Source organism: Arachis stenosperma, chromosome 2 (genome assembly GCF_014773155.1).
Source record: "Arachis stenosperma cultivar V10309 chromosome 2, arast.V10309.gnm1.PFL2, whole genome shotgun sequence".
Classification (NCBI taxonomy): domain Eukaryota; kingdom Viridiplantae; phylum Streptophyta; class Magnoliopsida; order Fabales; family Fabaceae; genus Arachis; species Arachis stenosperma.
The window spans coordinates 46,831,913-46,848,130 of NC_080378.1; the positions used below are offsets into that span (position 1 = coordinate 46,831,913).

General features: G+C 37.6%; 1 non-coding gene across 1 annotated transcript; it reads left to right on the top strand.

Moving 5' to 3' along the window:
• Positions 1 to 8,988: 8,988 nt before the first annotated feature.
• LOC130965109 (small nucleolar RNA R71) lies at positions 8,989 to 9,092 on the top strand. Its single transcript, XR_009081163.1, has one exon. It is a non-coding gene; the product is annotated as a small nucleolar RNA R71 (small nucleolar RNA).
• The last annotated feature ends 7,126 nt before the right edge of the window (positions 9,093 to 16,218 follow it).

Here is a 16,218-nt window from a genome sequence, read left to right on the forward strand (position 1 = left end):
TCAACTCAATTGCAAAATCAAAATGAAGATCTCAAGAAATCAAAGAGACTAGAAAACAAGTCTAGATCTCAATTCCTTCCTTGATCAAAGTATAAAATAATCAGCATAAGAGAAGTAAATCAAACAGCAAGTGAAATGTAAATCCAATTCTCAATTATGCAGAAGAAGAACAAGAGAAGTTGCAGATGGAGAATGAGAACAGAATTACTTCCAATCTCAATCTAAAATTTCAAAACAAAGAGAAAAACTCAAGAGAGAGCTTTCTACTACTCCTAATGCTCCCTAGTGGAGCTAGCCCTCAATGCTCTCTATTAGAGCCAACTCCTCCCTAATGGAATGAAACCAATTCCTTTATATAGGATTTTACAAAATGAAAATGAAAAATCAAAACAACATTTATAAAATAAAATTCCTAATCTTGCTTCTCTGTGTGCCTTTGAGTCATGTGGGCTTTTCTTGCTTTGGAGTGGAATTGGGTTGAAGATAGATCCGGATGGGTTGCTCTTGGTCTTGAGAAGAAATCCACTTGTGAACCGGGCCATGAACCACTTAAGCTTGAGTCAAAGTTTGAGGCAAGCTTTGACTCATGCTTTTTTTTTTAGCAGATTGCCCCTTTGTGCTGCCATTGGCGTTTGAGTCCAAGTTTGAGGCCCTGGACGCAAACGTTGACACTTGTTGCACATCAAGTCTTGGGATGCTACTTTGTCCTCTTGTCAACGTTGCCAATTTGATGCCCACTATAGACTATTATATATAGTTGGAAAGCTCTGAATGTCAGCTTTCTAACCTAATTAAAATCACCTCAATTGGACATCTACAACTCATGTTATGCTCCTTTGAAGGGGACAGGGTCGCTAGCTTTGGTGTGCAACGTTTGAGGCGGCGTTTGCCTCAAACGTGGTCGAAAACGCCAGATTCTGGAGGCTCAAACGCATTGTCCACCCCATACAATTATATATTATTGGAAATCCATGAATGCCTACTTTCCATTGCCATTGGTAGCGCATAGTTTGGAGCTTCACAGCTCGAGTTATACTCCATCGAAGGTGCAGAGGTCAGTTGGCCTCACTGCAGGTTGACACCATGTTCATTTATGCACATTTCGGGGCAGTTTTCTCCCTCAATTTTAGTGTCCACCATGCAGTGCCATATATGCTTGGAAAGCTCTCGATTCCTACTTTCCATTGCTTTTTAAATCACCTCATTTAGAGCTCTGTAGCTTAAGTTATTCTTGTTGGAAGTATACCCCTTCAGGCTGTGAGGAGCAACGTTTGACTCAAAGTTTGAGGCAAACGTTGGCGCAAGCTTTTTGCTCCCTGGGTCTTTCTTCTTTTGCTCTAATGGTGCCAACGTTTGACCTCAAGCTTGAGGCAAACGTTGGCGCAAGCTTTTGATGCCTCCAGGGTGAAGTCAAGCTCTTCCTCACGTTTGAGCTAAAGCTTGAGGCAAGCTTTAGCTCAAGCTTTTTGTCCTCACTTGCTCTTTGCCATTCCTTCTTTCTTCAACCTTCTTCAAAGCTCTTTTCACCTCTCATCAATCAATCAAAAACATCAAAGCTATGCTATAATCATGAGAGTTCTTCTTTTTCTTAAAATTTAAGCAATTATGGCATAAAAACTCATGAAAATGTATCAATTCATCCATGGTTGATTGAATCAAAGGAAACATGAAATTCTACCCAAATGGCTTGCTTATGGCTCAAGAAAGTGCATAAAATCTATTGAAAACAAAGGAAAAAGACTAGTGAAACTAGGCTAAGATGACTTGTCATCACAACACCAAACTTAAATCTTGCTTGTCCCCAAGCAAGCAGTAAAACAGAAGAAAAATTACTAGAAGCAGAGAAGTGTATAAGCCCTTTTTTTGGAAGACATTGAATACTGGTAAATGGGGTTTTCATGCATGGTATCTTAGGGATTTTTATTCTGTGGCTGAGGCATCAACATTCCTCTAGATCCTTACTTGAATCACACAAAAAATTGAGACTTGTTATTACTTGGTCCTTAGTTCTTGTCTTGTTCTCTTTCTTGGTTGAGGCTTAATGCTATGTGGTAAGGCAACTTTTTAGAGTAAGCTTTCAGCCAGCATTCCCACCCCAGTTGGTTCAAGATGCTAGGTGTTGAAACACCCCTATGGGCTTACTTGCTCAAGCCTCTCCTTAGCACACACACATCACAGCATTTAGCTTGTTTTGTTCATCTCTGTTTGTTCTTTGGGAATTGATGCCCAGCACCTCTTTGGATTACTAAATGCTTTGTCTCAAAGTAGCTCTTGATGGTGGACTTTCGGTTGGCAATCCTGAGTTAGTTAACCCAAGTTGCCGGGTGATGAAGCACCCCTTAGAACCTAGTTATCCAAGCTTATCTTTGTACAAAAAGCATCACAGGCATATATCCAAATCTCAAGCTATTGATGCCCAGCCTTGTTTATTTCTTTTTGCTTCTTTTTCTTGCATTTTCTTTCTTTTATTTTGGACCTTTTTTTTTGTCAAGTCTCATGAAATGTAACTCAAGTTCATATCACAAAGTCATGTCAACATTCAGTTTTATTTATAAATCAACCAATGAACCAGCACATACCACCACATAACCTTATTTTGCCTCATATCATGCTAGACTTTTACTCTTTCTCTATTTCACAGTTATTTTTCTTTTATTCAACATGAGGAACAAAGCATATAATCCGAATAAGATGAAAGTGAATCAAGCACTTAAACTAGTAAGCCAAAACAGCATGAAAACAAACAAACAGTAAATAAATCTAATAGAACACTAATCAACAGAGGACATTTGCACTTTCAAATAGCATATTTAAGCTAAAGTCAGTGAGAGAATAATACAACCTCTTGGAGTCAATTTGTTTTCTCTGTGTCATCATCAATGTTGGATTCCATGTCCTTCCTTTGCCTATGATGATGTATCTTTTCCTCCAAGAGATTGAATGACTTCCTACAAAAGATATTGAAAGTTGCTTGTTCCCCAAGCACTTGAGACATAGTTAGCATGCATGTATGCTTGTGTTTTTCTGATCCTAAGTTGGTGTGGGAACACCAAACTTAGTTCCTTGCCTACTTCTATATGCAGCAGAATAAATACATGCATGAAACACCAAGTACTTTTATTAAGAAAGTAGACTATGAACTAGAAAATGACTGTAAACTAGAGAATAAACTATGACAATTATTAAATAGTTTTTCTGATTGTTTGGAGCCGATACTAGTCATGCTGAGGGTGTAATGTGTTCTTAGTAAAATTTTTGGTGGAACACCAAACTTAGCATCCAACATTCACCCCTAATTATTTTGGTGTGCAACACCAGACTTAGCTCCTTGCAATATAGAGAAATCTACCTAACTTCTTTATTGAAATAACTAAGAAAGAAAAACTACTGACCTATGGTTGATGACTTTCTTCCTCTTCTTCTAGTTTGTTAAGAGGAATGACCTCAAGGAAGGAGAAGATTCAGCTATTGCCCCCTGTCTTGGTCTCTCCTCAGCAAGCTTTCTTTTGTTAATGGCTTGATTGAGCTTGCTTGCTGGATCAGGGGGATGATTGCTTGTAGTTGACCTTTTCTTCTTCATGAATATTGTCTTTGGTAGCTTGGTCACAATCCTCTTCTTGGTGCTTTTGTTAATTGCCTTCACTTCCTTGAATCCAAGTCTTGGTGGTTGTGTGATTGTTGGAGTCTTCTTTTCATCAAGAGCCTTTTGTATTGGTGGTTCCTTGAGCCTTTCCTCTTTCTTCTTTACTTCACTTGATTGTGAATTCTCTTGAGTATCTTCCTCCCTTTTTTCGTCATGATTTTCCATTAATTCCTTTGGGAGGGAATCTTTATGTTTCATTGTCACCTCAAGTAGCTTTTGTGATTGTAAAATCCTTGGCTCATGTCCCTCATCCTTTATTACAATTTTACTTGCAACAGGGACCTTTTGTTCTTCTTTTTGCACTTCCTCATTCACAAATTGGTCTTCATTCTTACTGTTTGATGGTTCTAAGTTTCCCCTTGTTTGCTCTAAGGTCCCATTCGTCTTCTTGAGGATGATTTCTTTCCAGGATTGGGGTTGTGTGTATCTTTCCACGAGTTTTCTATGTATTTCAATGGCTTGAAGGTAATCCTCATCTGCTGGTTCAAAAGATGAAGGTTGAGAGAAATTTTGGTGACGTGGATTTGTTGTGGTGAAGTTGTGTTGAGGGGTGTGGAATGAGTTGTGTGATTGATGGGATGACTTGTATGGATTTTGGAGGAAACTTTGTGTTGAAGCATAATCAAGTGATAAAGAACTTTCAAATGAGAAACTGGGACGTGAGGGTGGATGCTCTTTCATTCCTTGGTGATACTCCCAGCCACCATTAGGATAATGACTTGAATCATTTTGTGGTGGTGGAAAGTATCCCATATGATTCTCTTGCTCATCTTGTGTCTCTAAAGCAAATCTCCATGGATTGGAGTGCTCAGCATTTGTTGATTCTTGCTGATATTCCCAGCCACCATTAGAGGTTGGTGATGGTGGGCAATATCCTGAAAAATTTTGTTTGACCATAAGATGAGTTGAACTCCATTTGTATTTTGTAAAATGCAACATCAATGGAAATTGAAATTCATGTCACAGAGACAGAATTTCTTAGTTCCATTAACTCAAACACCTTGGTTTCAACTTAGAACAGAGGACAAAAACAAAAAAATGCTTGATCTAGACTTCTCACCCACTTAATCATTGTTGATCTAATCAATCCCCGGCAACGGCGCCAAAAACTTGATGTGCGGAAAACGATCCGACACAAAACTCACCGGCAAGTGTACCGGGTCGCATCAAGTAGTAATAACTCACAAGAGTGAGGTCGATCCCACAGAGATTGATGGATCAACCAACTTTAGTGGGTGATTAGTTTAGTCAAGCTAACATTGAGTGATTTGGTGAAATTGATGCTGCAGAATGTAAAATTGCAGGGAAATTAAAATTGCAGAATGTAAATGGGCAGAAACTTAAAGAGCAAGCAATATAAATTGCAAGAACTTAAATGACAAGAAATGTAAATTGCATTAAATGTAAAGGGAGTGGGAGCAGGGAATTTAAATGAAAGCAGTAGATCAAGAAACTGGAAATTTAAATTGCAAGAAGAATAAAAGGATTTTGGGAGCTGGGATTCAAGAAATCAAACAAGAAATTGTAAATGACAATCAAACAGAGAAGTAATAGATGTAGTAACTTACAACCGATCTCAAACAGAAAGCAGAATTGCTTGAAGAAGCAAACAGAAATTAAATTCAACTCAATTGCAAAATCAAAATGAAGATCTCAGGAAATCAAAGAGACTAGAAAACAAGTTTAGATCTCAATTCCTTCCTTGATCAAAGTAGAAAATAATCAGCAGAAGAGAAGTAAATCAAACAGCAAGTGAAATGTAATTCCAATTCTCAATTATGCAAAAGAAGAACAAGAGAAGTTGCAGATGGAGAATGAAAACAGAATTCCTTCCAATCTCAATCTAAAATTTCAAAACAAAGAGAAAAACTCAAGAGAGAGCTCTCTACTACTCCTAATGCTCCCTAGTGGAGCTAGCCCTCAATGCTCTATATTAGAGCCAACTCCTCCGTAATGGAATGAAACCAATGCCTTTATATAGGATTTTACAAAATGAAAATGAAAAATCAAAACACCATTTATAAAATAAAATTCCTAATCTAGCTTCTCTGTGTGCCTTTGAGTCATGTGGGCTTTGCTTGCTTTGGAGTAGAATTGGGTTGAAGATGGATCCGGATGGGTTGCTCTTGGTCTTGAGAAGAAATCCACTTGTGAACCGGGCCATGAACCATTTAAGCTTGAGTCAAAGTTTGAGGCAAGCTTTGACTCAAGCTTTTTTTTTTTAGTAGATTGCCCCTTTGTGCTGCCATTGGCGTTTGAGTCCAAGTTTGAGGCCCAACTTGGACGCAAACGTTGACACTTGTTGCACATCAAGTCTTGGGATGCTACTTTGTCCTCTTGTCAACGTTGCCAATTTGATGCTCGCTATAGACTATTATATATGGTTGGAAAGCTCTGAATATCAGCTTTTTAACCTAATTGGAATCACCTCAATTGGACATTTACAACTCAAGTTATGCTCCTTTGAAGGTGATAGGGTTGCTAGCTTTGGTGTGCAACGTTTGAGGCGGCGTTTGCCTCAAACGTGGTCAAAAACGCCAGATTCTTGAGGCTCAAACGCATTGTCCATCCCATACTATTATATATTGTTGGAAAGCCGTGAAGGTCTACTTTCCAATGCCATTGGGAGCGCATAGTTTGGAGCTTCACAGCTCGAGTTATACTCCATCGAAGGTGCAGAGGTCAGTTGGCCTCACTGCAGGTTGACACCATGTTTGTTTATGCACATTTCGGGGCAGTTTTCTCCTTCGATTTTGGTGTCCACCATGTAGTGCCATATATTCTTGGAAAGCTCTCGATTCCTACTTTCCATTGCTTTTTGAATCACCTCATTTAGAGCTCTGTAGCTCAAGTTATTCTTGTTGGAAGTATACCCCTTCAGGCTGTGAGGAGCAACGTTTGACTCAAAGTTTGAGGCAAACATTGGCGCAAGCTTTTTGCTCCCTGGGTCTTTCTTCTTTTGCTCTGATGGTGCCAACGTTTGACCTCAAGCTTGAGGCAAACGTTGGCGCAAGCTTTTAATGCCTCCAGGGTGAAGTCAAGCTCTTCCTCACGTTTGAGCTAAAGCTTGAGGCAAGCTTTAGCTCAAGCTTTTTGTCCTCTCTTGCTCTTTGCCATTTCTTCTTTCTTCAACCTTCTTCAAAGATCTTTTCACCTATCATCAATCAATCAAAAACATCAAAGCTATGCTATAATCATGAGAGTTCTTCTTCTTCTTGAGATTTAAGCAATTATGGCATAAAAACTCATGAAAATGCATCAATTCATCCATGGTTGATTGAATCAAAGGAAACATGAAATTCTACCCAAATGGCTTGCTTATGGCTCAAGAAAGTGCATAAAATCTATTGAAAACAAAGGAAAAAGACTAGTGAAACTAGGCTAAGATGACTTGTCATCACCAGCCAGATGCTCCTTACTGGCGTTTAAACGCCAGTAAGTCCTTCCTCCAGGGTGTGATTTTTCTTCTGCTGTTTTTGATTTTGTTTTTTTAATTTTAATATTTTTTTCGTGACTCCACATGATCATGAACCTAATAAAACATAAAAGAACAATGAAAATAAAATAAAATTAGATAAATAAAAATTGGGTTGCCTCCCAATAAGCGCTTCTTTAATGTCAATAGCTTGACAGTGGGTTCTCATGGAGCCACACAGGTGTTCAGGTCAATGTTGTAGACTCCCAACATCAAACTTAGAGTTTGGTTGTGGGGATTGAACACCAAACTTAAAGTTTGGTTGTGGCCTCCCAACACCAAACTTAGAGTTTAACTGTGGGGGCTCTGTTTGACTCTGTACTGAGAGAAGCTCTGAATGCTTACTCTCCCTTGTTACAGAAGGATGGTCGTGTGCCTTAAACACAAGGTATTCCCCATTCAATTGAAGGACTAATTCTCCTCTGTTAACATCTATCACAGCTCCTGCTATGGCTAGGAAAGGTCTTCCAAGGATGATGCATTCATCCTCCTCCTTCCTAGTGTCTAAGATTATGAAATCAGCAGGGATGTAAAGGCCTTCAACCTTTACCAACACATCCTCTACCAATCCATAAGCTTGTCTAACTGACTTGTCTGCCATTTGTAATGAGAATAAGGCAGGTTGTATCTCAATGATCCCCAGCTTCTCCATTACAGAGAGTGGCATAAGATTTATGCCTGACCCTAGGTCACACAGAGCTTTCTCAAAAGTCATGGTGCCTATGGTACAGGGTATTACGAATTTGCCAGGATCTTGTCTCTTTTGAGGTAAAGTTTGTTGAATCCAGGTATCTAGTTTACTAATGAGCAAGGGATGTTCACCTTCCCAAGTCTCATTACCAAATAACTTGGCATTCAGTTTCATGATAGCTCCTAGATATTGAGCAACTTACTCTCCAGTTACATCTTCATCCTCTTCAGAGGAAGAATAGTCTTCAGAGCTCATGAATGGCAGAAGGAGGTTTAATGGGATCTCTATGGTCTCTATATGAGCCTCAGATTCCCTTGGGTCCTCAATAGGGAACTCCTTCTTGCTTGAGAGACGTCCCATGAGATCTTCCTCATTGGGATTCGCGTCCTCTCCCTCCTTCTTGCATTTGGCCATGTTGAGTATATCAATGGCCTTGCACTCTCTTTTTGGATTCTCTTCTGTATTGCTTGGGAGAGTACTAGGAGGGGTTTCAGTGATTTTCTTACTCAGCTGGCCCACTTGTGCCTCTAGATTTCTGATGGAGGACCTTGTTTCACTCAAGAAACTTAAAGTGGCCTTAGACAGATCAAGACTAAATTTGCTAAGTTAGAGGTACTCTGTTCATAATTCTCTGTCTGTTGCTGAGAAGATGATGGATAAGGCTTAATATTGCTGAACCTATTTCTTCCACCATTATTAAAGCTTTGTTGAGGCTTTTGTTGATCCTTCCATGAGAAATTTGGATAATTTCTCCATGATGAATTATAGGTATTTTCATAAGGTTCACCCATATAATTTACCTCTGCTATTGCAGGGTTATCAGGATCATAAGCTTCTTCTTCAGAAGATGCATTTTTAGTACTGTTGGAGGCATTTTACCATCCATTCAGACTTTGGGAAATCATGTTGACTTGCTGAGTCAACATTTTGTTCTGAGCCAATATGACATTCAGAGCATCAATCTCAAGAACTCCCTTCCTTTGAGACGTCCCATTATTCACGGAATTCCTCTCAGAAGTGTACATGAACTGGTTATTTGCAACCATGTCAATAAGTTCTTGAGCCTCTGCAGGCATTTTCTTTAGGTGGATGGATCCACCTGCAGAATGGTCCAATGACATCTTAGAGAACTCAGATAGACCATAATAGAATATATCTATCATGGTCCATTCTGAAAACATGTTAGAAGGACATCTTTTGGTCATCTATTTGTATCTTTCCCAAGCTTCATAGAGGGATTCACCATCTTTTTGTTTGAAGGTCTGAACATCCACTCTAAGCTTGCTCAGCTTTTGAGGAGGAATGAACTTTGCCAAGAAGGTCATGACCAGCTTATCCCAGGAGTCCAGGCTATCTTTAGGTTGAGAGTCCAACCATGTTCTAGCTCTATCTCTTACAGCAAAAGGGAAAAGCATGAGCCTGTAGACTTCAGAATCTACTCCATTAGTCTTAACAGTCTCATAGATCTACAAGAACTCAGTTAAGAACTGGTAAAGATCTTCTGATGGAAGTCCATGAAACTTGTAGTTCTATTGCATTAGAGCAACTAATTGAGATTTCAGCTCAAAATTATTTGCTCCTATGGTAGGAATTGAGATGCTTCTTCCATCAAATTTGGACGTAGGTGTGGTATAATCACCAAGCATCCTTCTTGCATTATTGTTGTTAGGTTCGGTTGCCATCTCCTTTTCTTGTTCGAAAATTTCAGCAAGGTTATCTCTGGATTGTTGTAATTTAGCTTCTCTTAGTTTCCTCTTCAGAGTCCTTTTAGGTTCTGGATCAGCTTCAACAGAATGCCTTTTTCCTTGTTCCTGCTCATATGAAAGAGAAGAGAACAGAAAAAGAAAAGGAATCCTCTATGTCACAGTAAAGAGGTTCCTTATTATTAGTAGAAGAAGAAGGGAATATAGAAAGGAGAATCCAAACACAAGGGTAAGGATAGGGGCAGTGATTTGAGATGAAGAGAGGTGAAGAGAGGTGTTAGTAAATGAATAAATAAATAGAATAATATGAGAGAGGGAGTAATTTTCGAAAATAAATTTTAAAAATGAGTTAAATGATTTTCGAAAAATAAAGATAAGAAATAAAATTAAAATTAAAATTAAAATTTAAAACAATTAATTAATTAAAAAAAATTTTGAAAAAGAGGGAGATATTTTCGAAAATTAGAGAGAGAAAAGTAGTTAGGTGGTTTTGAAATAGATAAGAAACAAACAAAAAGTCAAATAGTTAGTTGAAAAAGATTTGAAAATCAAATTTGAAAAGATAAGATAAGAAGTTAGAAAAGATATTTTAAAATCAAATTTTTGAAAAAGATAAAATTTTGAAAAAGATATGATTAAAAAGATATGGTTGGAAAAGATTTAATTTTTTAAATTAAAATTAATTACTTAACTAACAAGAAACTAAAAGATATGATTCTAGAATTTAAAGTTGAGCCTTTCTTAACAAGAAAGTAACAAACTTCAAATTTTTGAATCAATCATATTAATTGTTAGCATAATTTTCGAAAATAAAGATAAAAATAAGAAAAATATTTTTGAAAAACATTTTAAAACATTAAATTTTCGAAAATTAAATAAAAAATGAAAAAATTTGAAAATTTGACTTGACTTACAAGAAACAACTAATTTTAAAAATTTTTGACTAAGTCAACCCAAATTTTTGAAATGTTGAGAGAGAAAAGGAAAAGATATATATTTTTTTATTTTTGAATTTTTAATGATGAGAGAGAAAAACACAAATATGACCCAAAACATGAAAATTTTGGATCAAAACCAATGATGCATGCAAGAACACTATCAATGTCAAGATGAACACCAAGAACACCTTGAAGATCATGATGAACATCAAGAACATATTTTTGAAAAATTTTGATGCAAAGAAGACATGCAAGACACCAAACTTAGAAATCTTTAATGCTTAGACAATATGAATGCAAAGATGCACATGAAAAACAATAAAAGACACAAAACAAGAAAACATCAAGATCAAACAAGAAGACTTACCAAGAACAACTTGAAGATCATGAAGAACACTATGAATGCATGAATTTTCGAAAATTGCAAGAACAAAATGAATATTGCAATTGACACCAAACTTATAAATTGACTCAAGACCCAAACAAGAAACACAAAATATTTTTTATTTTTATAATTTTATGATTTTTTGTATTTTCTTTTAATTTTTCGAAAAAAAACATATAGGAAAAGAAATTAAGAGATTCAAAAATTTTTAATAAGAATTCTAGGAATCTTTCAATGTTAGTCTAAAGCTCCAATCCAAGGGTTGGGCATGGCTAAATAGCCAGCCAGCTTTAGAAGATATAAATCAGGCATGCAACAGCTGATATTTCATCCAACTCCATATACATACCCGTTATGTTGACAAGTGGAAGCCTTAATCCAAAAGGATTTGGATATGGCTTTACAGCCAGTCAGGCTTCAACATGTTACTATGAAACTCTAGAATTCATTCTTAAAAATTTTGGAATAATTTTCTAAAACAGATGAGAAATACTTTTTTTTTCGAAAATAGGGATAAATTTTTTTGAATTTTTTTTTGAAAATAAAACAAAAAGAAAATTACCTCATCTGAGCAACAAGATGAACCGTCAGTTGTCCAAACTCGAACAATCCCCGGCAACGGCGCCAAAAACTTGGTGCACGAAATTGTGATCATCAATAATGGCTCCAAAGACTTGGTAGCGCTCTCAAACGTGAATCACACTTAGTCACAACTACGCACAACTAACCAGCAAGTGCACTGGGTCGTCCAAGTAATACCTTACGTGAGTAAGGGTCGATCCCACGGAGATTATTGGTATGAAGCAAGCTATGGTCATCTTGTAAATCTCAGTTAAGCGGATAATAAATGTTATGGAGTTTTCGAATAGTAAATAAATAAAATAGAAAATAAAGATAGAGTTACTCATGTAATTCAATGGTGGGAATTTCAGATAAGTGCATGGAGGTGTTGTGTTCCTTCTGAATCTCTGCTTTCCTACTGCTTTCATCCAATCCTTCTTATTCCTTTCCATGGAAAGCTGTATGTAGGGCATCACCGTTGTCAATGGCTACATCCCATCCTCTTAGTGAAAATGGTCCAAATGGTCAGTCACAGCACAGCTAATCATCTGTCGGTTCTCGATCATGTTGGAATAGAATCCCTTGATTCTTTTGCGTTTGTCATCACGCCCAACAATCACGAGTTTGAAGCTCGTCACAGTCATTCAATCCCGGAATCCTACTCGGAATACCACAGACAAGGTTAGACTTTCCAGATTCCCATGAATGCCGTCATCAATTCTAGCTTATACCACAAAGATTCTGATTAAGGAATCCAAGAGATATGCGCCCGGTCTAAGGTAGAACGGAAGTGGTTGTCAGTCACGCGTTCATAGGTGAGAATGATGATGAGTGTCACGAATCATCACATTTATCATGTTGAAGTGCAACAAATATCTTAGAATAAGAACAAGCGGAATTGAATAGAAAATAGTAGTAATTTGCATTGAAACGTAAGGTACAGCAGAGCTCCACACCCTTAATCTATGGTGTGTAGAAACTCCGCTGTTAAAAATACATAAGTGATGAAGGTTCAGGCATGGCCGAATGGCCAGCCCCCAAAACGTGATCAATAGTCTCCTCCGATGAATAATAAAATAAAACTGAGACCAAAGATATTTAATACAATAGTAAAAAGTCCTATTTATACTAGATTAGCTACTAGGGATTACAGAAGTAAGTAATTGATGCAGAAATCCACTTCTGGGACCCACTTGGTGTGTGCTTGGGCTGAGCTTGATCTTTACACGAGCTGAGGCTTATCTTGGAGATGAACGCCAAGTTATAACGTGTTTTTGGCATTCAACTCTGGTTCGTGACGTGTTTCTGGCGTTTGACTCCAAAATGCAGCATGGAATTGGCGTTGAGCGCTAGTTTACGTCATCAAATCTCAAATAAAGTAATGACTATTATATATTGCTGAAAAGCTCTGGATGTCTACTTTCCAACGCCGTTGAGAATGCGCCATTTGGAGTTTTGTTGCTCCAGAAAATCAATTTCGAGTGCAGGGAGGTCAGAATCCAACAGCATCAGCAGTCCTTTGTCAGCCTTCTTATTAGAGTTTTGCTCAGGCCCCTCAATTTTAGCCAGAAAATACCTGAAACCACAGAAAAACACATAAACTCATAGTAAAGTCCAGAAATGTGAATTTAGCATAAAAACTAATGAAAACATCCCAAAAAGTAGCTAGATTATACTAAAAAATACCTCAAAACAATGCCAAAAAGCATATAAATTATCCACTCATCACAGACCCATACATTTTCCAGAGAGTTAGACCAATCTCGCGCCAACACTAGGCTAATGGCATAACCACATGCACGCGTCGATATACATATTTTGCAATGCGCGCGCCCGCGCACATGCTGCGTGAGCACCGATCCGCTGACGCAGTTCCCATACATATGACCCGAGAGTTGTGCTAACTCTGGGCCAGCACTATGCCTTTAGCCCAACCTCAATGCACGCAGACGCGTACTATACGCATACGCGTTTATGCGTACATCTCCATCCACGCCTAGGCGCACCTGGCGCTTCCGCGCCCTTCAACTGATTTGCACATCGGCGCGTAAGCGTGCATGACGCGTCCATGCCGGTAAAAAAAAGAGTTTTTTTCTCTCATCTTCCATTTTCTTCTGTCCATTGCATTCGCATACTTTTATCCTTTGCATTTTCATGTTGTTTTTGTAGCTTGTTTTCACTTCATTTTTTTTGAGTTTCTTATTTTAATAATGGTGTTGAATTCTCTTACTCAATTATTGAACATTCTTGCATTACTTTTATGCTTCTTGACTTGTTTGATATTGTTGGGTGATGAAACTTTTAAATCAATGATTCGTCTTGTATGACTCTTGTGTCTTTTTGCATTGATATGACCTCATATTGTCTTTCATGACCCACTTTTTCTCATTTGAACTTGATGCTCAATATACTCTTCATGCTTTAACTTTACTCTTGCATCGAGCCTAATGATATGCCTTAGCTTACATTGTTTTCTCACTCACATGCTTAGCTACCATGTAGTAGAGAACCACACTCTTACTTGGCATTAGCCCCCACCTAGGTTCTATTTGCTTTGATATCTTTGTTACAGGCTTAATTTTTCTTTCCTTTTCTTTCTTTTTAGGCTGGCCACCAAGAAAGGAGGAAACCGAAAAGCTTTTAAATGGGGCAACAAACAAGTCATCCGCACAACCTTTTGAAGGAGCTCATCAATTGTAACAACCTATCCACATTGCTCTTCTTTGCATGCACTGAGGACGGTGCAATCTTCAAGTGTGGGGAGGTCGTTCGACCGATCTCCATGGGTAACAATTTCCTTTTTCAACACCAATGTTAGCTAGTTGTTGCATTGCATGATAGGTTGCATGTTAGTTACAATTTGTACATATTTTTAACACTTCTTTCTTATTAGGAATACTTGGTTAGAGTAATGATTTCTTGTCCAAGAAACTGTTTTAGGGCACCCTACCAATTTGAAAAAAAAATTTTTGTGGAACTTGCTTGAATGAATTTATTTTGGAACATGGTTTTTGAGCTAAGAACACAAGCTAGTGAGATTTGAGCCTAATTGTGTGATTACATCTTATAACCACTTATTTTTCCTTCTTGTGTGCATTATTTTCTTTCTAGGAATGTAATCTTTGATTTGTTTGATTCTTTATGTCCATTATTTTGTGTATACATGCATTTATATGATTGAGGCCATCATTTCATTTAACTCACTTACCCAAATGGCCTTACCTTTTATCTTCCATTGTTAGCAAATTTGAGCCTACGCTTAACCCACTTGTTCTTATTTTAGCACATTACAAACCTTAAAGTGAAAAATAATAAATGTCCTTGATTTGGATCTTTGATTAGCTTAGGCTAGTGTGTGTGAGTATCATTCAAGTGTGGGAAACTTGGGACATTGGTTGAGTTAAAAGGATGTTTTTGTTTTATATTTCTATATTTCGGAATCGGGTACATACTCATGCGTTAATTAAATGTAAGACCTTATGCAGTGATAGTCTTGAAAGAGAGAAGAAAATGAGAAAAACAAAGAAAAGTGAAAGAAAAATAAAGTAAATGTGAAAAAAAAAGAGAAACAGAAAGAAAAGAAAAACAAAATAGAAAAAGAAATGAAAAGAAGAAAAAAAAGCAATAAAAGGGGACAAAATGCCCCAAAGCGAAGCTCAATAAAGTCAATGCATATGTGTTGTAAAGAGAAAAGAGAATGCATGAGTTTGTGAAAAAGTGAGGAATGGGTAGTTAGATTAGTACTCAATTGTATAAGTTATTATATAGGTTTGGTGGGAAAGTCTAGGTTAATCAAAGATTCAAATTCTAGTCCACTTAACCATATATGGTCTTACCTTGACCCTAGCCCCATTACAACCTATGAAAATACCTCATGATGAATGTATGCATGCATTGAATAATTGTTGATTGTTAGATGAAAAACAAATCTTGGAAAGCATAAGTAGGGGAGAATTGAGAGAATCGACCCTATACACTTGAGCGACTAGAGTGCAAACACTTCCGGTGAGGGTTCGATGCTCAATTCCTTAATTCCCGGCTTTCATGAGCGTTCTTCTTGCAAGTCTACTTGAACTTCATTTTGATATTCGAATTGGTACGATTCATGAGTCGTCATGGGACCTTAGCCCTACTTGTGCATGTATGTCTTGGAGATTGATTTATTTTTATCCAAGTAGGTAGAATTATTTTGCATTTAGTTGCATTCATATAGATAGATGCATATAGTTTAGGTTGCATTTAGATTAGCTCACATTGAATAAATGTTGATGCCCTTTGCTTTCTCTTGGTTTAAGCATGAGGACATGCTTGGTTTAAGTGTGGGGAGGTTGATAAACCCCATTTTTAGGGTTTATCTTGTGTTGGATTTAGAGCATTTTATCAACCTTTTGTCACGTTTAACCAATGAATTAGCATGATTTTGTAATCTCTCCCGTATTTGTGCTTGAATGTAAGAGCATGCTTTTAAGCCTTTAATTTGATAATTTTAATTCATCCTTAATTCCATAAGATGCCTTGATGTGTTTGCTAGTAATCTCAGGTTAAAATAGGCTAGACATGGATCAAAGGAGCAAGGAAGGAAGCATGCAAGTGGAGAGAAGCACAAAAAGCCAAAGAATTGATCTCGGCCAAGGACGCGCACGCACACAAGGCGCTCGCGTGCACATCGCTAAATCGGCCAGGGACGCGTACGCATATTGTGCGCGCATGCGTCGCAGTCTGCACGTGATTCTGTTACTACAACACGTGCCTGGTGATTTTGGAGGGCTTCTGTAACCAACTTTGGCACCAAAACTGCATATAAGAACCAAGGATTGAAGGG